At 39.1% G+C, this 26,096-nt stretch overlaps 1 long non-coding RNA gene and 1 other non-coding gene across 3 annotated transcripts in view; one reads left to right on the plus strand and one right to left on the minus strand.

Annotated features, from left to right (window-relative positions):
* The window catches only part of LOC118553701 (uncharacterized), a 258,776-nt gene that overhangs the window by 59,815 nt on the left and 172,865 nt on the right, over positions 1–26,096 (minus strand). The window lies entirely within an intron of this gene.
* Positions 23,867–23,970, plus strand: LOC118553745 (U6 spliceosomal RNA). Its single transcript, XR_004926186.1, has one exon. It is a non-coding gene; the product is annotated as a U6 spliceosomal RNA (small nuclear RNA).

Consider the following 26,096-nt stretch of genomic DNA (forward strand, 5'->3'; position numbering starts at 1 on the left):
TTTTATAAATAGTGCTTCAATGAACACGTTACTACAGCTTTTTAAAAGAGTATAATTATTCCCTTTTCACAGAGGAAGAATCTTGGTTTTGGTTTAAGTGTGTACTAATGGTACACAGCTATGAAGTGGCAGAAATATAATATGAATCTGCGTCTGTCTGATGCGAAAGCCCATGTTCTTTATAAGATGCTACATTGTCAGTCACTGAAATATGTTTACTCTTTGGGATACATACATATTAAAATAAGTCTGGTGTTTTATAATAGCATAGAATAGCTTTGACTGGCAGTGTAAGTATTAACTGATTTTAGTCTCATTTTCATTTAAAATTAAATATTACATTGAATTCTTGTTACATGAAACACTAGAGTCTCTATAGCTGTCATTTAAAGCAACTTTAATTTGGTACAATGTGTCTTTTTTTTTCTGAAAGCAGACACTAAATCAGACAATAATTTGTAACGGAAATTGTAGGTTCAATATGAGAATGAGTGCCTTACTAAAACTTTCATTTCTTGGTTCCCCTCTTTAAAATAGGCATTATTGGGGCACCTGGGTGGCTCAGATGGTTAGGCGTCTGCCTTCGGCTCACGTCGTGATCTCAGGGTCCTGGTATCAAGCCCGGCGTCAGGCTCCCTGCACAGCAGGGAACCTGCTTCTCCCTCTCCCTCTGCTGCTCCCCCTGCTTGTGCTCTCTTGCTCTCTCTCTCAAACGAATAAATAAAATCTTTAAAAAAAGTAAAAAAGGCATTATTTTCTTACTATCACTGAAGGTTTATTCATATTTTCATAAACATATACAGTGAGAAAATACTTGAAAGAATGTGATGGTACTTTTTATTAGAAGTCAGTAATGTTCACATTATTCATGTGGCACAGGATCATAAGGGAGTAATATACATCTTATGAACAAGCAGACATACAAATTAGTAGCTGCCAAAAGAAGCCACATTCCACTTATGTTTGCTAAGTTCAACGTGTTTGATCTTTACGTGGTCCATTTAGAATTAAGGGTATGTCTGTAAGTCAAGAGAATACAATTCATTTTTTTTATGTTCAGCAAATATCTAACTTGACATCATGAACTCGAAAAGTAAAATGAATTTAGTTAGAATAATTCCAATAGGCCAAAAGCATTTTCCTTGTAAGCCCTCTCTACAGGAGACACAAATCTTTTTAACTTGGAGGTCGAGGGATATTATTGCCAAAAATATGACTTATGGCACTGGGGATCAGTTTGCAAATGCAACCATTTCTGTATATGGCCCTTTTGTTACATGACTACAAATATGCACATAATGTTTTGATTGGCTGGGTTCAGTCACAAAAAGAGAAGTCGAGTTAACTCAGTGAAAAATGCAGATCAGATCTTTCACAAACAAAATTGCCTAATATAAAAGCCAACAGGTCATTCCCAAAATGTAACATTTATTGAAGTGCACACCCAGTATCTTCGAGCATGTACGCAAAAGATGATGACACAAGAAGGAATGGAATGGAAAACGAGAGACATAAAAACATAGTTCTGAAAGCTAGCAGAGGACAAAGTCGTTGTCCAGTTAAATCTTTCAGAGAAACTTAATCAGATCTTTTCAGTTGTCTTAAAGGAGAATTACAGAGAGTAGTGATACTGGGCTGAGGTAGTAGTGCAAATGCAGAATAAAGGTGTGATGGAAGGAAATAAGCCTAGTTTCGATGCCATGTAGGATCTTGAGAGCGATAAGAGCTAATATAGGAAAAGTAGATCAAATGTCCATGAAGGATGATTTTATGTATATCTATATCTGAGTATGAATATTTATGTGTATGTATATGTATATCTATCTATATCTATACCTACATCTACTGAGCTGAAAGTGTATCTTTCCACATAATGCTTAAAATATTATAATCATGAAGGCTTATGCATGCAGATGTAAGAATTTCCTGAATTTCCTTTTTTCCAGAGCAAGATTGCATTCATGCCTTATGCATGTTAATATTATGACAGGGAATTAATTGGCACCAGTGAAACAAGGCATTGGTGTCTTAGCATTTGGACTCCTCACGCAAACATTTTCCATTAAAGAGTTCAGTTCAAGAGAAGCTCCTCCATATTAACTGTATTCACTCTAATGTGTTAGAAACATGTGGGGTCAGTATGGGGCAGATGTTTCCAACTCCTCCCCAAGAAAACTCATACTGGAGGGTGTAGGCCTGGGTGATGACCAACTATTTCTCAGGCCTTAGAAACTGCTTAAAAACCATTGTTTACTCACTGAGCATCCAAGACCATGGATGTCTGTGGCATTTCCCTTCACCCCAGGGATTCTCAGATCTTCTTGGTCCATGAATTGTCCATAAAATGATGTCATAATGAATGCCACTGATGAAGCACTGTCAGATGGTGCTCACAAAGATAGGACAGAATCACAGCACTGTCAAACGTTTTCCTGCATTCCCAGAATCAGTTTTGGATGGTCTGTATCAGCCAGATGTGAACTTAATCCACTGTAGTCAGCTAACTTGGGGATGACTCTTGTCCCACATTGCTGACCATAATTATTTCCTGCTGTAAGAACACTACTCTCACTGCATGTGAATCTTTTGTTAGTTTTCCTGCATTAGCTATCATGTCAGGTTATAAAACAGGTTTTTTTTTTCAAAGTATGAAATCTATAAGATCTCTATAAATGTAAGATGTTAATTAGCATCCCCAAATCCTTCCTCCATGATGTTTATCCAGAGAAAGACTTCTCTTTCAGTATTTATAAAATAGTGTTCAAGGTCTCTGTTATAGGCCAAAGAAGCTGATTCCCATGGACAATCTAATTTAGCTACAAACCACATGACTAACCACATCCTACTTCATTTGGCACATACATGGAGGGTAAGAAAAGGTCCATACTGCTCTCATGCCTCCTTCCTCAACAATCAAATGGTATGGGGGTATCTAACAAACAGAGGTTTCCTCTTGGCTCAAAAAGAATAAATTCTTTATCTTGTCAAGAAATTTATACTAACTATGGGAAAGTCCTTTTTGACACTTAAGAGTTCTACCTAAAGATGCATTAAAGTTTCACTTCACTGAAGGAACTTGGTGCATCCCATTACACATCTAGGTCAAAGTAAGACCTGATGCTGCCTACATGCCTGATGGCCAGTGGCTAAATAAGCCATTTCAGGCTGAAATGAATTCTTCTGTGCTGTTTCGTACTCCAAAACAGTGGCTCACAAACTTCTTTTCGATGACACACCAAGCAACAAGATGTATGTGCTCAATACACTCTCATGGGCATATGTGGATTTTCACATCACCCACAAACTTTCTTTTGTCAGGCGCTCCAATGATTCAGAATCTCCACCGTTGTTAATGACCCAGCAGTAGCAGTCTCTCTCCCTTGGTTGCCAGGGGCACCGGGGTGAAAGTGCTGGTCTCATTGCCACACTCTGTTCAATCTCTCCTGAAAAATCTGCTTGTGGGATGGAGAAGTCAGGAGACACAGGAGATATATTAGAATCCCACTCGGTCTGATAATGATGTAATATAGATACAAGTTTGTTAGAAACAACAAAGATTGAGGGAAATCGGAATAGTGATTCCGCTTGAGGTGAAGAGTACCACATCTGGCTTCTCAGCCAGTTTCTCTTAAGTCTGGGGCAACACAAATGCCAGTGAGAAGTTGAGAAGATCTGTTACTTGTACAATATAAATGGGTCATCGACCAGGAACGTAAGAAATGGGTGATGGTCCCTGTAGACTTATGGGTTTCGGTACTCCTGAAATTCTTTTGGCCTGAACGTAATTTGTGCTTTCTCTCTCGCTCTCTCTCTCCCCCTGTACCCTCTTCTCCCTTGATCACTTCAGATCTAAAGATTCATTACATATATGAATTTTGAGTGAATTAGTGCTTCTGTGGGATTAAATGATGGGGACTGAACTTTGCAAGCTACTTCTTTCTCTGCGGCAGACTCCTGTAAAAAAGCTGATTGGAGATATCAATGCATGGGACCCCAGTTCCAGTCATCTAATCCTGTGAAGTACAAAGAAACTTTTCCATACCCCTTAATGACACCACAAAGTAGATTCTCAGAGATGAATTTGCTCTGAGAAGCCACAACAAAACTTCTGGCTACAACTGCACAATTGTGCATGCTCCTTCACGGTGGTCTTGCCCCAACATATGAAACAGACGCTGGTGAACTTCGTGTTAGTTTAAATTTTATAATTTCAATACAGGGCCTGACAACCTGAATTTATTGAAGAGACTAGTCCAGGGTAAAAACCCAACTGGTTATCATAGCCACACATATTTTTTGTGTGTATTTTCTGGAGTCTGGAATCTGATGACAAATAACTTTTAAAGAATAATGTGCACAGTAACTCTTTATCCTACTAGAATGAGAACACACTGAAATGGCAGTCTGAAAATGTCATAATCTAGTCTTAAAATCAATCTTTTCAAGACTCAGTTAAAACAAACAAGAAAAGCCTTTTCCTGTCTCTAAACCAAGTCTGATAAGCATCTGGGACAATTTCTCCATAAAGTCTTCATAAAACACATCACACATCCCGAGATGCTTTCATGAAACCATTCAAATCATTGCAACCATTTTCCTCCTTCTATTATTATATTCCTTAATACACACACAGACACAAACACAGTCCTGCACACACTCACATACACATGCACACGCATACATCTGCACATGGTCCAGAGGTATTTGCTATACAAACATCTCAATATCCTCACTTTTCTTTATCTTGGACTCGGGCATGCAACATTTTTCAGACTTTTCAATAATGTGCTGATAGTGAATCAGGCTTTTATATGATCTATGGATTATGTTCTTCCAGGAACTGCCAATTTTACTCTAATATGATTCCAGTATGCTGAGAGAGTTATTCCAACTAGAATGTGCTGAAGAGAAGAATGTGGCTTCCACGCAGGGCATATTTCAACTTTTCCCAAATAACATTCTTGTAGAGATTAGAGGATAATCTGGCAGCCAGACCTAGCCAATTAAAACAGTAATTGAAATGGTTGGAAATGTTTTCCTTGGCAAAATTTGGTTATTTTGCTTCATTTTGGGTTTCCTTGAATAACAAAAAATAGGGTCAATCATAAGACTGCTAATTTAGTTTCTTGGTTATCTTTACTCATCAAACAAAAAAGGGCTGCTGTGTAGCTGAAATGAAAAATTGAACACTGTGGTATGGGTTTTCATAGAACCCATAGAACGATTCTTAAGCTAACACCAGTGAATCCATTCTCAGCATAGAATATGTGGAAATTTCTGTTGTGGGTGGATGGGGTAAAATGTGGAGGGGGATTCAGTAGGAAATAAAAATACAGAAGAAGCATCCTTGGATTGGTTTACTTTTCCCCAGATCAATAGATACTTAAAAATTGAGACTTCTAATTCAAAGATATCGGATATGAAAAATTAAAAAATCAATTTGTGTGCCATAATTCTCTTCTGCTGAAATCACTGTGTGCTACTAAATGTTTAACAGTCATCTCTGTGATCTGAGAGCATCTGATTTTTTAGCATTCGCCAATGTCCATGATGTAAACACTTTTTATCGTGGCTGATTTCAATCTACCAACCCAATGTTCCTGAACATAAGACTTGGAACGAAACATGCACAGTCAACTTTTGCAAGCCACCATACGCTGTTCCAGCACATCACGGAGTGAAGTCATAGTTTTACAAAGAAGACAGATATGAAAATGCGATCTAGACTGACATCTAGTAAAAATACTGATAAAAGAAATTAGTAGGCAAAGAGCATCGGCTCACAAATTAATGAATCTAAGTTTTGCTGATTGGAATGGTAAAACTTGAGAAAATCCAAATCATGGAATTGATTTTAAAAGGAAAACACCTTTTTTTCCTTATCTTTTTTTGTTATGTTAATCACCATACATTGCATTATTAGTTCTTGATGTAGTGTTCATGATTCATTGTTTACGTATAATACCCAGTGCTCCATTCAATACATGCCCTCTTTAATACCCATCACCAGGCTAACCCATCCCCCCACCCCCCTCCCCTCGAGAACCCTCAGTTTGTTTCTCAGAGTCCATAGTCTTTCATGGTTCGTCTCCCCCTCCGATTTCCCCCCCAAAATACCTTTTTATGTCAATCCATGCTTCTTCCCTTTCAAACCCTGCTTGTAAGCTCAAATCCTCTAAAGAAGTCTGAAAATAGGTGGTGTATCCATTTTAGCATCCTCTTGGACTTAAGACCAATTCAAAATGCCATGTACTATCCAGGCTAACCCCACACACTAGAATCACGTGGGGAGCTTCCATAAAGTACTAATTCTTTGATCCCACCCAGGACCAACTAAATGAGAATGTTTTGAGGGGCGCCTGGGTGGCTCAGTTTCTTGTGTCTGCCTTTGCCTCAGGTCATGATCTCAGGGTCCTGGGATGGAGCTGAGCCCCATGTCCAGGCTCTCCACTCAGCAAGGAGTCTGCTTGTCCCTCTGCCCCTCCCCCTGCCCATGCGCGCTCTCCTCTTTCTCTCAAATGAATAAAAAAGATCTTTAAAAAAAGGCTTTGAGTGAGGCAGGACACTGATATTTTTAAAAAGCTCCCCAAGTGTTTATTTTGCAAGCAGCGTTGAAAACAACTGCTCTATATACTTATTTGTCTACATTCTCACTGACAATGCTCTGAAGGGTAGCTGTATTCCATCCCATTAAATTATGAACCCTGCTGGACCAGATATGTGATTTCTTTTTTTCTCTTTTTATTCCTTCTCCCATCTCCATAGCATCAATAAAAAAACACTTTGATTGTTTTGGATGGACTAGAAATAGGACACTATTCTGTTGGACTCACATTTATCCTTACTTTCTCATTTTTAGGTTTCAAACCAAGCTCAGAAATTTTTGAGATGGATCACATTCACCAGAAGCATGTCATAATTAATAATGATTTTCAATGATCTCAGGACACACATGCAGAATAAATCACGTTTTTACTTAGAAATAGAATCTAATTATACATTTGATTTATTGAATGATTAACACATAGGATTTATCCACATATGTACTGGTATGAATGTCAGTATATAAAGCAAAAAAAAAAAAAAAAAAGGAATAAATGTTCCTGCCTTTTAAAAAAATGTAAAAATATATTAAAAATATGGGTGAGGTTTTAGTTTTTTTCCCGGAAGGACAAACTATATGATGTTATATCATAATTTTATATGATTCAGTTACTTGCACAATTACTTTGAGGAAAAAAAAACATCAAACGATCCAAGAAAGAACCTGGCCTATTTTCCAAATGCACAATCCTCATCATTAGTGGCGGCCTTGATCCAATTGGAGACTCTTGGAAAGACACACTCCATGTGTAGAAATCTATGCCACCTGTAGGCATTGCAGCGGAGCCAAGAACAGCAGGGAACACAACAAAGAGCAGCTGGGGCTCTTCACATGTGTGGTACCATTTAGGCTGATGCCCAGGATATTGTATCATTCGTCCAAAGGGTGCAGCTGCACCAGCTGGTAGGCTGGGGAAGGTGACACAAACACAGAAGGCAGAAACTGGCACCAAGCCTCACCTCTCCCCACGCCCACTCACTCCCTGCAGCATTACTCTGGGCCATGTTCACAGAGTGGCCAGCATAGGGGCAAAACCCGTACTATAATTCAGCCAGAGAGTAAGTGTCATCACGCGACTCTGTCACTGGTCGGTCTTCTGTGGAGGTGTATCTGAAATGAAGCATATTGGTTCACCTGTTACGCTACAAACTACCCCCAAACACAGAGGTTTCAAACTGCCATCATTTATTATTATTTACACCTATGTGAGCAGAATGGGGTTCAGAGGATCAAGATTGGGCTTGGCCGGATGGCTTTGTTATTCACCGTGTTTCTGTGGCTTGACCAAGGCAGCTCTGGCCTATGTGTACTTTTTCCGGGACCCAGGCTGCGGGGGGCAGGAGCAACCTGGGAGGAAGCTTTTATCACAGCCATGGCAGAAGAGCAAGGGTGCAAGTGGAAATACAGGACTTTTAATGCCTAGACTTAGAACTGGCAAATTGTCACTTTTGCTCCTATGCTATTGACCAAAACAAGTCAGATGACCGAGTTCAAATTCCAGCAGTGAAGAACCACACTCTGCCCTTGAAGAGACCATGGCAAAGGCATAGACACAGGATGGAATAAAGAATTAAGTCCAACGGACAATCCATCACATAAACCTGTCAGTTTTTCTGGACAAGAATAATGAGAATGAGAATGATGATTCTGATGCTGATGATAGCAACTCTCTTTCATTATGCATTTAAAACGGCCCAGGCACCGTTCCAGACTCCCCGTCTCTATCTATCTATATCTATATATGTGTATATAAAATCTCATTAAATCCTCAGGATAATCCTACAAAATGAGTACTGCTGTATTATCATTTTACAGACAAGGTAACAGAAGTTAAAAATCTATAAACAAGTAACAATAATTTAGATTATAAAGTACCGTTAACAAATAGGAGGATATTGGCTAGGCAGATTTGTGAAGTAACAGAAGAAAAAGTATACCTCATGTGCAAAAACAAGAGAAGGTTATTCTTTTTTTTTTTTAAAGATTTTATTTATTTATTTGTCAGAGAGAGAGCACAAGCAGGGGGAGTGGCAGACAGAGGCAGAGGGAGAAGCAAGCTTCCCACTGAACAAGGACCCCAAACGGGGACTCCATCCCACGACCCTGGGATCATGACCTGAGCTGAAGGCAGACCCTTAACCGACTGAGCCACCCAGGCATTTCAAGAGAAGGTTATTCTTGAATTTATGTTCAAAATATACATTCAGGAATGTTTTTGGGAAACAGTAATCATTAATAGAATTTAAAACTACATGTGTCAAGTCTCAAATCACTTAATGGTATTCAGTCAAGCATAACAAATTTGGAAAACAAAACTCATTCATTTTCTCTCTCATTTGTTTAGCAATTTTTTCATGACAACCTATGACTGCCAGGCAGTATTTAGATGCTGGAGAAACAGCAGCAAACTAAGCAGACAAAATCTTAGCCCTCAGGGAACTTAGTTTTAGTGTTGAGATACAGACAATAAAGATGTTGAATAACTACATTACACAGTACTTTAAAAGAACATAGTTACTACAAAAAATACAGTGGATAAGGAATTCTAAGATGTAAGCTAACAATTTTATTGTTTAATTTAAATTTTTTTCAAGTTTTTATTTAAATTTCAATTAGTTAACATATAGTGTAATATTAGCTTCAGGAGTACAATATAGTGATTCAGCACTTCCATACAATAACACCCGGGGCCCATCACGACAAGTGCACTCCTTAATCCCCATCACCTATTTTAAGCTTGCAATTTTAAACTGGGTAGTCAAGGTAGGCCCTACTGAAACAGTGATATCTGAGTCAAGACTTAAAGTAGCAAGGAACAAGAGTGCCTGGGTGGCTCAGTTGGTTAAGCATCTGCCTTGGGCTCAGGTCCTGAACCCAGGGTCTTGGGGTCAAGTCCCGCATCAGGCTCCCTGCAAAGTGGGGAGTCTGCTTCTCCCTCTGCCCCTCCCCTCCACTCATGCGCACTCTCTCTCTTTCTCAAATAAATAAAACCTTAAAAAAAAAAAAGTAGCAAGGGCCAAGCCATGGAGATAATGGAGAGGAGAATTTTCCAGGTACTGGAAACTTGTTTTGCAAAGACTCTGAGGCAGGAATGTGCCTGATATGTTCAAGGAAGGAAGGAAGGAAGGAAGGAAAGAAGGAAGAAAGGAAGGGAGGGAGGGAGGGAGGAAGGAAGGGAGGGAGGAAGGAAGGAAGAGAAAGAAAGAAGGGAAAGAAAGGAAATAACTGATTTAAGAGTTAAATTGAGGAGGTAGCTAAATAGTAACAGAAGATCCGGTATTTCTAGTTTTTTGGATTTTTTATATTTTATTAATTTAGTTAGCTAATTAACCAGCTAGCTAGGTAGCTAATTTTAAGGAGCTAAAATATGCAAATAGTAAATTTTCAGTAGTCCAAAGGAGTCCATTGAGAAGCAAGCCCCTGCCCTGCCCTTACCCAGAGTTCCCAGCTCCCATCCCAGAGGAAACAATGTTACCAGGTCTTCTATGTATCTTTCCAGACATTTAATGACTTTTTCTACTATACGCCCCCAAGTGAGGTAATTTGGAAAAGCAGAATGTATCTTTGAGGGAGATCTGGACAAAGTTTGCTTTCATAGATGTACCTTCGTCTTTGTGCTATAATTATAGGCCCCCAACGAGGATGGCAGCCCAAGTCATGCTCATCCCAGATGCGTGGGGTGGGGCCTATCTTGTGAAGTCACCAAGTCACCTCATGAAGAAACTACCTGTGTGTGGCCACGATTTATTTTGAGAACTATTTCTGTTCCCACATCCAGAGGAAGATTCCATCACTGTCGTTTCTTGTGTCATTTTCTCCCAAGGATAAGGAGTGATTTCACTTAGCACTTGAAAACAGGTGTAATGAAGTGAAAAAACAAACTGTAACCCCCCCAAAAAAAGTAAAATAAAATAATAATAAAGTAAAAATTAGATGGAAGACTTCTGTGTTTCACCAATGGGTATGGAAAGGTGACAATAGGTTCTTTGTTTGATAAAAGTTAGAAGGTGCAGGGCAATCCAAGATTTTCCTCTAAGTGCAGCCAAATTATGTGTCAGGCAGGTGTGATGACCACCACACTATGGAAACCAGCCAAATTATGTATAATGTATACTTCAGACTTTCAGACATTTTCCTTGCAGGTAAACAAATGGGAATCCATAAAACTCCTTGTATGTCTCTGATACTGCAGTTGGTCTGCTATTTTAACATAGCCCTCACAGTCTGATTCTGCTCAGTGAGATGTCCTGTGTAATTTTCTAAAAGCGTTAGGAAAAGTGCTATATGGTCATAGTACCTTAATCTTGGTAGGATAAAGAAAAAGATGCTTTATTCTTCAGAAAGATTCTTATGATCCTAGCATTTGCCAACAATGGCAACAAACGAACTCTTTACAATTACTAGTGCATAAGGTTTCTTGATCCATGTAATCCCAGGAAGAGGCTAAATAATCATCACCACCACCACCATCATCATCACCAAAAGGTAAGGCTAAGAATGTTACCAACTGAATTTAACTTTGGGTATTTTTTGTAAAGTCTACGGCAACATGTCTCAAACTTCTAAAGGCCACTAGAATGTAAGCCCCATCAGATGATGCCTCTTTCCATACTGTTGAGACCTGTGCCTAGCCCTCATGTCAGGGTTAATTTTATGCATCAACTTGGCTGGGCCATGGTACCCAAATATTTGGTCAAATGTTCTTGTAGATGTTTCTATGAAACTATTTTAAAAGTAAGATTAACATTTAAAACAAAAGACTTTGGGAAAGCAAATTACCTCCATAATGTATGTGGGTCTCATCCAATCAACCGAAAGCCTTAATAGAAAAAAAGACTGACCTGCCTGAGCCAAGAAGCAATTCTGCCAGCAAGACTAACAGACGCATACTGTAACTCTTCCCCGGGTCTCCAGTCTGTAGGCCTATCCTGCAGATCTTGGACTTGCCAAGCTTCCACATCACTGGAGCCAATTCCTGAAAATAAATGTCTCTTTATAAATGTAACTGACAAGATATGTACACATCTAGGTAGTTCCATTTCTCTGAAGAACCCTGACTAATACAATTTAGCAGGTACAGAGTAGTTCCAAATAGCATTTGTTGAATGAATGAATGAATGAATGAATGAAATACTAATTCATGACCAATGTATGTATGTTTCTTCCGTGGATGTGTTTGGCATGTGTTCAAATTTTTTTTATTTCAAAATAATCATTAAAACTCTTATTGTACAAACTCCATAATTTAGAAGTAAAATTTAACTATTACAACTCTTGCTACTATTTTCCTGATAACCTAAATAAATGGTATCCAGCTTTCTCTATTGGTAAAGGAGAGGAGTGATAGCTTTATTTTGAATTACACCGCTCAGTTCTTGACACAGTGAAATTGCCAGAGTTTAACCAATCTCCCAAATCCAATCCAAAATATAATCTTCTATAAAATAGTGGTTGCATATCACTAGATTTCCTCTAATCTGCTGGGCATAAACAACCATTTAGAGCTGCCAATGATCATTTTTCATCAAGTAAAAATTAGGAATAAAATGCATAGCTCAAAGTTTATCTGTGTCTTCCAAAATCAATTTCAACACACATACACGCACATATACACACAAAGTGCTCATGTACTAAAATGCATTTTGTTGCTTTATCTGAAAAGAACAACAGTGAAAGCAAGGCCACAATGGTCTCTTCACTAGGCTGAGCTGATACTTATTTTTCTAACAGGTCATCTCTAGAATTAAAATGTATGGTTACCTTGTACTAGTGTCTCCAGTCTTCTCATTCCAACTTGCTTTTTCTTAACTTAAAAAATGACCTAAATTCCATTTTCTTTTACATTCTATGCCTTGCTTGCCTCCCCTGACATATGTAAACCATCATAAAATTTGACCACTTACCTTCTTGTTTTGCTTTTCAAAATTTTTACCTAATCTAATGCACATATACTATTCTAAAAGGACCTCTGGATCTAGCAAATTCTCATTTAATGATACACATTTCAGACTCAATCTGAAGATTCAAATCGATTAACATCAGTGAAGACCTTTGAGAAAGAAGTCAATAGATGTATTAAGGATGCTTGAAATACGAGTAACAGTCTCGCAAAACAGGTAAAGAGAAAATTGTGATTTATTCATGGTCTATTTGGCACCTTCTCTTATTTGTACCTTAATCTTCCACTGCTATTGTCCAACCTGGGCTTCTTTTCCCAGCATAATCAATCTAGACCATGTATGCTTACTATAAACATATAACCCTCTGTCCCATGCTGATATTCAAGATATAAAGCTAAGGTACTCCTGGGTACTAATGGGTTAATACTTTGACCCTGCCAGGTGCCAATACAGTGTTTTAGAGATGATGTCTTAACCTGAACAATGTAATCCATTAGTTGGAATTTTAGTTTCCCATTGATCAACAGAAAAAAATATTTAGGATAAAAATTGGCTTTTGGAACCCCCTAAATCAAACCAACTAGGAATGTGCCTACTCAAACTTTATGGGGAGTTTACTAAAATTATGATTTTGTTAGACACCCAAGAAAAAATCTAAAAAGACCAAAACAGGAAAGAAGACAGACATTATGATATTAATATCAGCTTTAGAAGAGAATTTTATCATTTAATATAATTATTTGACTTCCTGTGTTTTAAAAATGCTGGCTCCTAAAGTCCTTCGTAAGTAAATGAATCTGAGAGGCATGACTTCTGATCAATAGCAAGATTGAGGACACATTTCAAATGTAGCTTCCATATAGAAAACCAAAGGAACAATTCAACTGGATTCCTATGTAAAATGGATAGATTACCTTCCAAGAGGAAGGAGGGAAGGAAGGAAGGAAGGAAGGAAGGAAGGAAGGAAGGAAGGAAGGAAGGAAGGAAGGAAGGAAGGAAGGAAGGAAGGAAGGAAAGAAGGAAAGGAATTTACATCTTAGAAATTAAAGCTGTTGGATGTCTTCTAAAATCAGTCAGCATTATCCATTTAAAGAATTATAAAAGAAGAGAGAGGTAAAATTAGGTTCAATTTTGCATTTGTGGAGATGAAATAGAACTTTTTCTAAGAGAAGTTAATAAACTCAAGATTAGATATTAAAACAAATTCCTTAGTTGGAAAGATGAAATGTATGAAACAGATTTGTTTGGGGAGTTGCTGTGTAAAGCCTCTGATGTTGGGTGAAGTAAAGGAAAATGTTGTTGGATCTTGAGTTTAATTTTTTAATTTTTTTAGTGAGTAGAAATGAACTCATCTCAATAGCATTTCCTCTTTTGTACTCTGCCTAAGCTATTCTTCTAAATTGTAATATTTAGCCATGCCAATTCCCAGAGATTCTCATATTTCTGTCTCGGTGCTGCTCATGAAATAAACAAAATTCCTACAAACTGGAGCTACATCTTAAATCGATTTATCCTATTAGTAAAAACTATGGTGTAGTAAAGCACACAGCACAGGGAGCTAAGGGGGTCTGCATTACAGGTTCAGCTCTTCTGCTGGCTATCTGACAATGACCTCTCTGGGCCTGGGTTTTCTCCTCAGTAAAACAAGAGAGATGTAATAAATAACTTCTCACTTATCTTCCAACCAGCAGAATTTGTCTTTGTCATATAAAAGTAGCCTGATCATGAATAACAATCTTAATAGCAGTGAGAAATGCATGGAGTCACTTTTCAACAACTTCGACACTCCTGTGTCTTGAACAAAAGCTTGGAAATCCTATAAATTTGTCCCCCATCTTCAGACAGAACTGCATCTTAACCATTCAGGTGACTCTTAGGAGATTCTCCCCAAGAGGCAAACGTCACAACTTCTTCTGTAACCTTAAGGCCAGAAATGCTTCCTTCCTTCTGGTCTGAGTTGCCTGACTGGATTTTCAACTTAATGTCATGGATTCTATCCTTAGCAGGGAGGGAACACAATGGGGCTGGCCATTTACGTGCTATCTATTATTAATCTGAGCCATGGTAAATTTGTTTGTACTAGAGTTTCTGTGGTCTTACATTGCATTCCAGTGAAATGATAGAACCTGATCTCCTGATGGAATGTTCTCTTGCAGGTCTAAAATGACTGGATGATAAAGCCTAACAGGCTGGCGAGAATACTGAGCAGTTCTTGATAGGGGACACAGGGAAGGACATTGTTCCTCTCACTGACCAGTCTCCTAGCAGCCTAATGCACAGTGGCTCTTGACATCATGCTCTCTAAAAACCCAAATTTGGAAATATTAAATCAATTCTTCTAAAATGAAATATGGACTCGGGAAATTGTGTTTTTAAAATATGGCTAAATTTCTAGTAGTTCCCAGTGCTTAAAAGAGGAATTTTGTTTGTTTATTTTTTTGAGAGAGAGAGAGCACGCACACCAGCAGGGGCAAGAGGAGAGGGGCAAAGGGAGAGGGAGAGAGAGAATCCTAAGCAGGCTCCATGCTCAGTGCATAGCCCAACACGGGGCTTCATCTCAGGACCCTGAGATCATGACCTGAGCCGAAATCAAGAGTCGGATGCTCAACCGACTGAGCCACCCAGGTGCTCCAAAACAGACAGGCAAATGTGATGAAAGGAAACATAACCATATTGTGTATCCCCACCTCCTGCTTTCTAACAGGTAAGCTCTTAGGATGCCCATTTTGTTGACAAGGCCGATAAAATGGAACAGGAACCCTATCAAAAATGAATGCACCAAGAAATAGGCAATGTTAACCATAGAAGCTATTTAAGAAGGAACCACACAAGATGTTGAAAAGACGGTGAAAGCTGTTTTTCTTTGCTTACACCCAAAAAGTAACCAGAAAGAGCTTCCTTGTCCTGTCTCCCCTTCCTCTGAGTTGTGCAACTATCCTGTGAGAAGCCTGGGGGAGGGCAGAGTGGTATTCCCCGAGGATGGGCTTTCCCAGCCCCTTCCAGAGCAGTCCAGGTCTGTGAATCAAGGCCGGGGGTGGGCCCAGCACAGTTTTCCTTTCCCCACGCAGGCCATGATTAAGAAGGCATCTGTCTGTCAACAGAGGCTTTCAGCTGTATTTCCAGCCCAGCTTCCTCCCAACTGACTCATCCAGTGATGCCACAATCTAATGTTTATGACCTAACAGTTGATCACCATGGAAGGAGCACAAACCTTAGACTGTTGAGGAGCAAAACCAGTGTTGAGATGTTGGACAGTTTCGGAAGAGGCAAAAGAAGACCTTTATTCATCGAGACCACATGTGAGAACTGAACACCCTATTCCTCATGTGGGCACTTCCACCGGTTGCTAAAACTGCTATGTGGATGTCTTCATGCCTATTGGAGGACCCGAATAAGGACTTCGGGTGACCGAGGACTAACAAATGCCATGGCATTTAGAAATGAAGAACAAGAAGCCGAAGGGAAAATGTGTATGTAGCCATGTAATGAGGTTTGGATGACAAATTCGGTTTCCTTACCTTTTTGCCAGCATGTGGCGATGGTTTTAAAAGAGAAAGAAAATGTGCTGAATGCCAGGAAAAGACTAAGAGCCCCCAAAACTCAACCTCACAAACAGTCCCGCTGGTAAATTCACAAGCCGGGAGTATCAGGATCCACTTTCTGGTTATTCCGGGAACCCCCCCCCCGCATAAAAATAAAAGCCAAAATGAAAAAGCAAGCCAATGGAATGAAATAACTGCTTTTTAGTAAGGATCATTGTATCAAATGCTATGAGTGGCAGGAGGTCTTGGCACTGCTGTGGTAACTAGATGAGGAGGGTGGCGTGGTCAAGGTGAAGTGAGTTTGCCTTCCTGGACTGCCCTTCCCAGACTAATAATCAAAAAGAGCTGTCCTTCCTCAGCCCCAAACAGCCCTGAACGAACAGTGTCTCCCAGTAGTGCTTGCGGCTTACAAGTAATGTGAGAGTCTTTTTATAACTGTTGAGGTTTAATTTAAAAGGAAGCTTCAGAATCAGCGGTAAAGGGAGGGGAATGTTGTGAACTGCAGACCATCTGAAATGGGGAAAATCATAAATACCAGAGTGTCTGATTATGTGAGCGTCTCTTGAAGTCGAATAATGAACCTTCTTCATGTTCTGCTTTTCTGGACTTGGCTCCCTCTGACAAATTTGCAGGCATCAGGGTCTGTCTGGAATTCATTCCAAGTTGGAGGGATATTTTTTCCCTTGACATTTTGCAGCTGAGACAGCCCCGAGCAGGAAGCTGAGGAGCGTAACATTACCAAATATGTCCTTTCTCCTGCCCTTATATTTTATTTCCACAGGAAAAGAAGGCTGATGAGGGCCAATGGGAGCTGGCCAATGAGAACGCGGCCACAGGGGCGGCCTCTACTGGAGGTGGGGAAATTGATCCGATGCCATTTTTCACCAAAAAAGAGAGACTATTCTAGGTACCACCAGTTGAAATGTGTGCTATGCTGGAGGAAGACGTCTGACCGTTTCCTACAAATCGCCCAGCTATTTCTGGGGAATATTTATCACCACTTTGGTCCATTTTCTCATGTAGGCCTTTGCTAAGAAAGCAGGCAGTGTGCTATATTGCTAACATGTCTGTGCCTTTGACCAGATCACTTGACCTTGAGGGGCTTCAGATTCTCTATTGGTAAAAGGAACTTTGGATGTGATGATTTCCCAGATCTCTCCAGGTTCCCATGACTAAAGTCTGCAAGCTAGTTTGAGCACATGCCTCAATCACTAAAATAAATTTGAATATCCATCTAGTTACATGTGTATGTATATGTACTGCTTTATAAGTATATTATAAACTGACAAAATATATAAAACATATAAAATACAGATTAAAAAGGAGACCAAATATGTAAATTCTAGTATTTTCTCTCTAAACCTCAATAGTGTCTCTTAAGCACTCCCTGGGGTCTCTTTGGAGATCAATGCTCTAAGCCACATTTCAGCTCTGCTTTTCTTTATGAGTGTAAGACATTAAATCATCATTTCCACAGGGGCTAAGAGAGAACATAAGTCACTATGTGTGACTGCTGATTACATACCCTTTGCTTGCATATTAAATACATAAAAGTTTTTTATTATTTTTTAAAATTTTTATTTTTTTAATTTTTTTTTAAGATTTTATTTATTTATTTGACAGAGAGAGAGAGCGAGCACAAGCGGGGGGAGCAGCAGGTAGAGGGAGAGGGAGAAGCAGGCTCCCTGGTGACAGAAAGCCCGATGTGGGGCTCGATCCCGGGACCAAGACCTGAGCAGAAGGCAGATGCTTGGGGTGCCTGCGTGGCTCAGTAGTTAAGCATCTGCCTTCGGCTCAGGGTCCTGGGATGGAGCCCTGCATCAGGCTCCCTACGCGGCGGGAAGCCTGCTTCTCCCTCTCCCACTCCCCCTGTTTGTGTTCCCTCTCTTGCTGTGTCTCTGTCAAACAAATGAATAAAATCTTAAAAAAAAAAAAAAAGAAAAGAAGAAGGCAGATACTTAACTGACTGAGCCACCCAGGTACCCCAAGAAAGTTTTTTAAAACATAATCTTCTTTGGTTAATCTTATTGTACTACTTCTAGAAGAGAATAGTTATAGAGAAATTTCTTTACTGAGAAAAACAGCAGTGTAAGTTTGTTGTAAATGGCAACTGACAATCTTGAGTCAGGGAAATATTTGGGAGCAGTAGAAATTGGGGTAATCTGGAGTGTGTATGTTGTGTCCAAAGACAGAAGCTGTTTTTCAGCCCCAGCAAGCTTTCGTCATGCAGGAAGGGAGGCCGAGTGCTGCCAAATGTGATTTTTCAAAAGAATTGGGAGATCCAGATTTTAATGTGAAATTAAGTTAATTTCTCAAATTAATGTTGCTCAAAAATTTTAGAGCCAAGCATATGATAACGATGAACTATTCTCAGCTAATGGGCAGGCCCTTGGTGATCTCTGACCTCATAATCAGCTGATTTAGCTCTGTAATTTTTATAATATTGGCACTGTATTCAGACATCCAAGTTTCTGGGCAGGGTGGTTATGTATGCGTAAGAGAGAAAAACATGAAATGTCATTTCGTTAAGATCATAATGTTTCTCTCTCACCAGCTTTTTGAAAGTGGTCACTTCTTGGATACTTTTAAGGGTGCACCATCAGACCAAATAATCTATGTTGTTTAGTCATAAAAATAAGGAAAATATTACATTGTTCTTGATATACCTGTTGCTTTTGCATATAGAAATACCATAGAAAAGAAGTATTATCTTAAATTTTGATGTTTTATTGATTAGAGATTGGCAAACCTTTTCACAGTTCTTTTTCAGTAAAAATTGAAGCCCTGTGGGCCATCTGGTTGCTGTTGCAACAACTCAGTTCTGCGTGGCTGCGTAAAAGCAGCCATAGACTATACATTGCAAACAAATGAGCCTGGCTGAGTTCCAATAAAACTTTATTTACACTAACAGACTGTGGGCCAGATTTGGCCTGTGGGCTGCAGTTTGTCAGCTCCTGTATTAGATCATTAGCTCTTCCAGGATATAACCTGTGTCTGATTCAACTTTGTATCTTCAGTCCATGCAATCCTGGTACAGAGGAGGCCCTCCACGAATATTTGCTACAATAAATGGAAGGGTGTGGAGTTTAGCAATTTATGTCAATAATCATTAACTTCCCATTTGAGAGATAGAAAACCCACAGTAGGGTTTCTGCGTTGTGTCCACCATGAGGCTTACATCGGCATATGAATTCTCTCAGGGAATTTGTGGCTCATCCAAATGTTCTGAACAAGGAAAAGAGGTACTCAATCATCTTAATGAAGCAACCTGAGACTGCTGAGACCCCACACAGACTGAAGGGCCAACGAGCAAGAGCCACAAAAAGACCTCAGAATTTCATAGACAGGCTTCTTCCGAATCTTTCCTCAACTCTTCTTTTTAAACAACTTAAGGGGTGCCTGGGTGGCTCAGTCGTTAAGCGTCTGCCTTCGGCTCAGGTTATGATCCCGGGGTCCTGGGATTGAGCCCTGCATCGGGCTCCCTGCTCAGCGGGAGGCCTGCTTCTCCCTCTCCCACTCCCCCTGCTTGTGTTCCCTCTCTCGCTGTGTCTCTCTCTGTCAAATAAATAAATAAAATCTTTAAAATAAATAAATAAACAAACAACTTAAATGACCAAATACTAGGCATCTCTTGTGTCCTTATACTGTAGTGCAGTGCTTCTCAAAATTCTGGTCATGACCCAGTGGCCACACACTAAAATGTTTCCCAAAACAACTCTCTTTTTCTCCCATTTCTAAATTTTGTTTTTATGAATTGAGGTATAATTGACATATTACATTAGCTTCAGATAGACAACATAACAATTCAGTATTTGTATATATTGTAAAATGATCACCACAAGCCTAGTTAACATCCATCATCGTCAGTTGTCATATAGTTACCACATTTTTTTCTTGAAGTGAAAACTTTTAAGAGCTACTCTCTTTGCAACTTTCAAATATGCAATGCTGTATTATTAATTAGCGTTGCCATGCTGTACATTACATTTTTCATGACTTATTTATTTTATAACTGGAAGTTTGTGCCTTTTGACCCCCTTTACCCATTTCTTCCATTTCTCAACCCCCGCCTCTAGCAACCACCAATCTGTGCTCTGTATTTATGAGCTCAGTTTTTTGTTTTTTTTTAGATACCTCATATAAGTGAGATCATAGAGTACTTATCTTTCTCTGTCTGACTTATTTCACTTAGCATAATGCCTCAAGGTCTGTCCATATTGTCACAAATGTCAAGATTTCCTTCTTCTTTGTGGCTGAATATTATTCCATTAAATATATACATATATATATTTCTTTTCTTTATCCAGTCATTTTCTTTATCCATTCATCCACTGATCAACACTTAGATTGTTTCCATATCTTGGCTAATTCTTATTTTTACTATGAGCAATTCACTGGGATATCCTCTCTTTGTTTATATTTGATTTATTTTTAATGTGAGTCACAACTTTCTAAATGGATTTTATCACGCACTACATATGGCATTTGGTTTGACAATCATAGGAACATTTAGTTCTTTTTTTTTTTTTCAAAGATTTTATTTATTTATTTGACAGAGAGAGAGAGACAGCAAGAGAGGGAACACAAGCAGGGGGAGTGGGAGAGGGAGAAGCAGGCTTCCTGCAGAGCAGGGAGCCCGATGCGGGGCTCGATCCCAGGACCCCAGGATCATGACCTGAGCCGAAGGCAGACACTTAATGACTGAGCCAGCCAGGTGCCCCGAAACATTTAGTTCTTATTCTAAAGGGATTTATACTCTAACTGGAGAGATAAGATATATATATGCCAACATCTAGGGAACAGGAGATAAGTTAGGGCATCTGTGGCACTTGGGGCTCTTCACTGGTAGTAGCTGGAGTTTTGGAAACCATAGACGAGTGGTGGTATTGGTCTAGGCTGGAGGCTTGACACATGGAAAATTTATCTGAAAGAAGGACTGGGGGAGAAATAAGTGAACTGGGATAAGGCTTCATTTTAAGAAAAAAAAATAAGTCTTCCAAATAAAAATGTAGCCGAGGGCAGTTTCTTTTCTCCTGATTCCATTCCCAGGATGAAGGAAAAGAGCCTCAATTAAAATTTAGCAGGGATTTGTTTACTGGAACAGTATGTGAGAGGATTAAAGAAGCATGAGAGGGCCACATGATTCATTTCCAAAAGCCAAATGGAGTCATAGAAGGGAATGGTCTGAGAAGAGTATGATTAGAAAGATCACTTTCACTTAGAAAAAAGTGAAGATAACTCTTTGGAGAAAAGAGAAGACAAAATCTGAAGATTGGTGGGATCAATCTACACAAGCAGTTAGAAAAGAAAATAGTATTTTTATTGGCTATTAAGATTTTTATGTTAGGTAAATATAGAAGTACTTTGGTAGTTTTCTTTGGTTGAGGCCCGTAGTTTGTCAAATCTGGTGTGGTTTTAGGTAGACAATGGGGAAAAGAACCAAATGGGTAGTCAAATGGTCAAGCGGATTAATTAACTTTGATAGCTGTATTTAAGTTATGAGTAAAAGCACACTGATTGTAGGAGTGAAGAGGCAAGGAATGGGAGGGATGGAATTGGCGGAGGGCCCAATAACCAAACATATAAAGCAATTATGTAGATTTGCATTAACATAAAGAAATTAGAAAGCAAGGGACCCTTGGCAGAAGAGTTCTGAACCAAACCAAGTTGAAAAAAGTAAAATAAATAGAAATGCCTACAAAATAGTTTGGGACAGATAAGCCCAAGAGAGACAAGCATATCTGAGAATCAGAAAACAAAAGACTATATACTATAATTTAAGAGAAAAGGACACAAGGCATGGAAAAAATAGAGGCTTAGGTTGAAACTGGAAGAGGAGAAAATAATGTAAATACATGTTGATTTTCATTTTTAGGTATGATTCTAATTTTATAATAAGAGAAAAAAAATCATAAGAGTAACAATGTATTTAAAGATCTTTTCCACTCTGACAATTCTACAATGGGGTTTTCAATCCAAAGGGCTTTATGAAATAAACAAACTAAAGAAATAAGAAAACAATAATGAAGGAGAACAGATGATGTTCTCTCTATTACCCATATGATGGCATCCTGGAAATCAGTAGTCTGGTTTATAAGATGCTTAAGGGAGGGTGTTTATAATTATCTCCCAATGATGTGAACTGCCAAATTTTTCTCAAAATATAATTAATTTTAAACCACTTTTAAAAAATCTTGGATGTTATGAATAAATCTAATGCTACTAAGTTTATCAGAAACCAGGCTTCATTTACTTTACTGACATAATATGCTTCACACAACACATTTAGGAAAAATCAAACATATTATTAAAACCAAATATTATATTCTCTCTTAAAGTTTATCGTTTTCCAAGTGGTTTATCCTACGTTTCCAAAGCACGTCTGGAACAAACAATCTTTAGAAGTGATATTATGGTTTCAAGGGCAAGGCTTATCGAGCTTGTTTTCAAAGAGTTACTCAAGATTCTTTAACTTTTCTTCAGAAGAAAAGGCCTAAGTCTTCATCCTAAGACTAGTTAAGAAATAACAAAGAACAAAGCCAAGCAGCAGGACAGGTCCAAATAGTTCTGGGCCTCTACGTAAAGGAGAGGGTAGGGGCTCCCATCCTGGAACCTGGTCCTTTGTTAGTGGGGGTGCAACTAAAAAAAAGAGGGGCACCTGGGTGGCTCAATTGTTGGGTGTCTGCCTTCAGCTCAGGTCATGATCCCAGGGTCCTGGGATGGAGCCCTGCATCTGGCTCCCTGCTCAGTGGGGAGTCTGATTCTCCCTCTCCTACTCCCCCTGCTTGTGTTCCCTCTCTCTCTGTGTCTCTCTCTCTGTCAAATAAATAAATAAAATCTTCAAAAAAAATAAAAAATAAAATAAAAAAGAGTAGCAGGAGGCATAGACTATCCATCCTAGATTCAGGATGGGGTCCCATCTTTGTCATTTGCCCTCAAAGACAAACTACTATCTTCTCTCTACTCCAGGCAACTTACCCTAATAGATGGCTTTTACTTATACTATTATAGAAAAATTTTCCTGGGCACTATACAATCTCCCAATATAGATTTAACATATTTTGTTACATCTCTTCTCTCTATCATAGTTTATTTACAGAGATAAATTCATTATAAATATATATATTATATATGTCTGTGTATGCTGTATGTATACTGACAAACAGACTTATTTGACATCCCATTTTATTATCCCCACGCACAGTGCATAAGCAATACTAAATGAGGGGTGAAGTTATTACAAAGTGTCATGGACAGCAAGCAGTGACCTTTGAAAAGTGAGGATTTCCCTAAGTCTTTCTCTGCACAAGACCAGAATTTATTCTGCATATGTTCTGTATTACAACCCATAGCATGGAAATTTCAGTGACAAAATTTTGTAAGAAGGCAGAACATAAAAATGACTGACTTTTTTCAGGAAGAGAAAATCCTCTTTAGAAAGAAACTATGTCACCAGAACCAAAGGCATGTATCAATATTTTCTGAGTGAATAGTAAGTTATTTTCAGACTAAGATGATGTAACTTCTTTTCCTTCTTGAAATGTCACTATGAATAAGACAGGTCACCTAACTCTGGTCAACTGGATAGTGCTGGGTCAAGTGTGGTAAGACAGGCCCAGAAGTAAGGGTTGCAGGACTCAAGATAAGAATAAAATTGGGAGTGACGCCTGGGTCATTATCTCAGGGTCCTGGGATCGAGTCCCACATCGGGCTCCTTGCTCAGCGGGGATCCTGCTTCTCCTTCTGCCTGCCACTTCCCCTGCTTGTGCTCTCTCTCTCTGACAAATAAATAAAATCTTTAAAAATTGAGTAAAATTGGAGTGCTCGCTTTGGCAGCACATATACCAAAATCGGAATGATACAGAGATTAACATGGCCCCTGCACAAGGATGACACACAAATTCATGAAGTGTTCCATATTTTTTTCATGTTTTCTGCATATTAAAAAATCCTATTGTACCAATTGGTAAACTATTCAAGGCCTATAAAATGAAAAAAAAAAGGTAAAATTGGAGGCCAGCATACCGAATGTCTCAATATTTAAGTTGTAAATCAAGCTAACACACTGTAAAAAATGTTTTATTCTCTTACTTTGACATGTGTCACTGTCATTATGACAGAATTGGAAATATGGCCACATCTATGGTTTTTGTATGACTGGATGTCAGCAAATTATCAAAGACAAGCATATTAATTTTTATTGTGCACATCTCTGTGTTCTGTGGATGGTCCAATGATACTCGGATGATTAATGTAATGGGTATAGAAATTTAATAGCAATAGAGTAAATATTCTATAAACTAAAAAATTCATAGTACTATGCAAAATGTTCCACAGCCACCATATGCAACTGCTATGAATACCACGCTAGTCTGAGAGTAATCCCTGGAACCATGAATCAGAACCACAAAGAATAGCAAGAACAATAGCTCTTCTACTGGGAAAGGACACTTTGTTAGGAAAGAATGAATATGCATTCCTATTATCTGCAAGGAGGGACTTGATAAATCACTCCATATATTTTCTCATACTCAAGGGTTTCTGCTGTTCAAAGCCTGCCTTCACTCCAAAGTGGTTTCTTTCTCCAACAGCAACAGGGACCCAGATATAATCACTTTTTTCTAGGACACAGGGCACAAAATAGGCACGAACATTTCCCTAGAGCCTGAACAAGGTTAGTCCCAGTGGGAAAGTCTACGGTTCCAGGTTGTTCTGCGTCGGGGCTGAGTGCTGGGTCCATAGTAAGGGCACCTGTGTTTCCTTACAAAATTCCTTTATACTGGGTTTGTGATAGGCAGGGCCTGAAGTGCAGGACACCTTTTGCTTGCATGTGAACTCAGTGCTGGACTTAGGTTATTTCCCGAGCTCTTTCACAGATGTGCAGAATCTAAAAAGGCTTAAGGCATGAACAAGCTCCCACAGAAAGCTGTTATTATGGGGTTCTTTGGCAGACTAGAATTTGGTGATTGTATGTATAGATTATTGAGGTGGTCATTGTTGCCACATAGGAATACAGTTCTAGAGTCACTTCTAGCAAAAGGGCTTCAGCAATACTTTTTTCTCACACACGGTCAAGTCTATTCCAGGGGAAATCAGGTTTTCTCCAATGTTTTGTTTTGTTTTCTTATGAGAATTCCTGATCCAACTGAACTTGACAACTCCTTGATCTTGAGTCTTGTTTTCTTGCTCTCCTACCTCTATATCCTTTCACCCAAAAAACCCTCTGTCACCACTGGTTTAATTCCAGTTTAATTACAAACATTTCAATTTCTGATCCATCAAAAGTTTGGTCTTCCCTAAGTATGCATTTCCCACTGTAGTCTCATAACACTTTACAGGCTCGGAACAATGGCTATCTGTTCCCTCCTGCTAGGTTTCCAGAAACAGGCTTTAGAGAGCTGCCATGTGTTTATCTTTCTTTACACTTCAACAAGCACCCCTCCATGACTCACATACACAGAAAGCCAAAAGCCCTGAATGGTTGTTTATTCTCACCAGCTGGATGACCCTGCACGTGGCTCTCAGCATGGGTGAGGATTAGAGATGCCGGAGAGGTGTGGCATGTAGATTTAAGCACACACAAAACTGCATCCACTTGCGCTTTGCTTAGATCCTCTAAGGAAGCTCAGAGTTAACTAGGAAACTCAACTCAGCTTGTCATCTTTGTTTTTCCCCATTTATGCTCAGATGGGAGAGGAAGGATCAGATAGGATGGCCAAGAGAAATCCAAATACAGTGGGGACTTGTCATTTTCAAGTGCTTACAGCATAATATTCAGCCTTTAGAACTGATGCTCAGTGGATAGGTAGCACACGACTCCTGATGGCCTGATTAGATCAACTTGCTACACCTGCTTCAGAGGTGGACAATCTTTTACCCCAATCATGAATTACATGTGAGCTCTAGAAATTGTTCAGTTTAGAGCTCCTCAGTCATCTGGTTATTTTCTGCCTAGTTTTGTTGAGTTTTATCCTATGCATGCCCAGTATTCAGCAACAGACACATGCTGGATTTCAGTTATATAAAGATCATCCAGTGGGATGTCCAATA

This window comes from Halichoerus grypus, chromosome 9 (assembly GCF_964656455.1).
Source record: "Halichoerus grypus chromosome 9, mHalGry1.hap1.1, whole genome shotgun sequence".
NCBI classification, from domain to species: Eukaryota; Metazoa; Chordata; class Mammalia; order Carnivora; family Phocidae; genus Halichoerus; species Halichoerus grypus.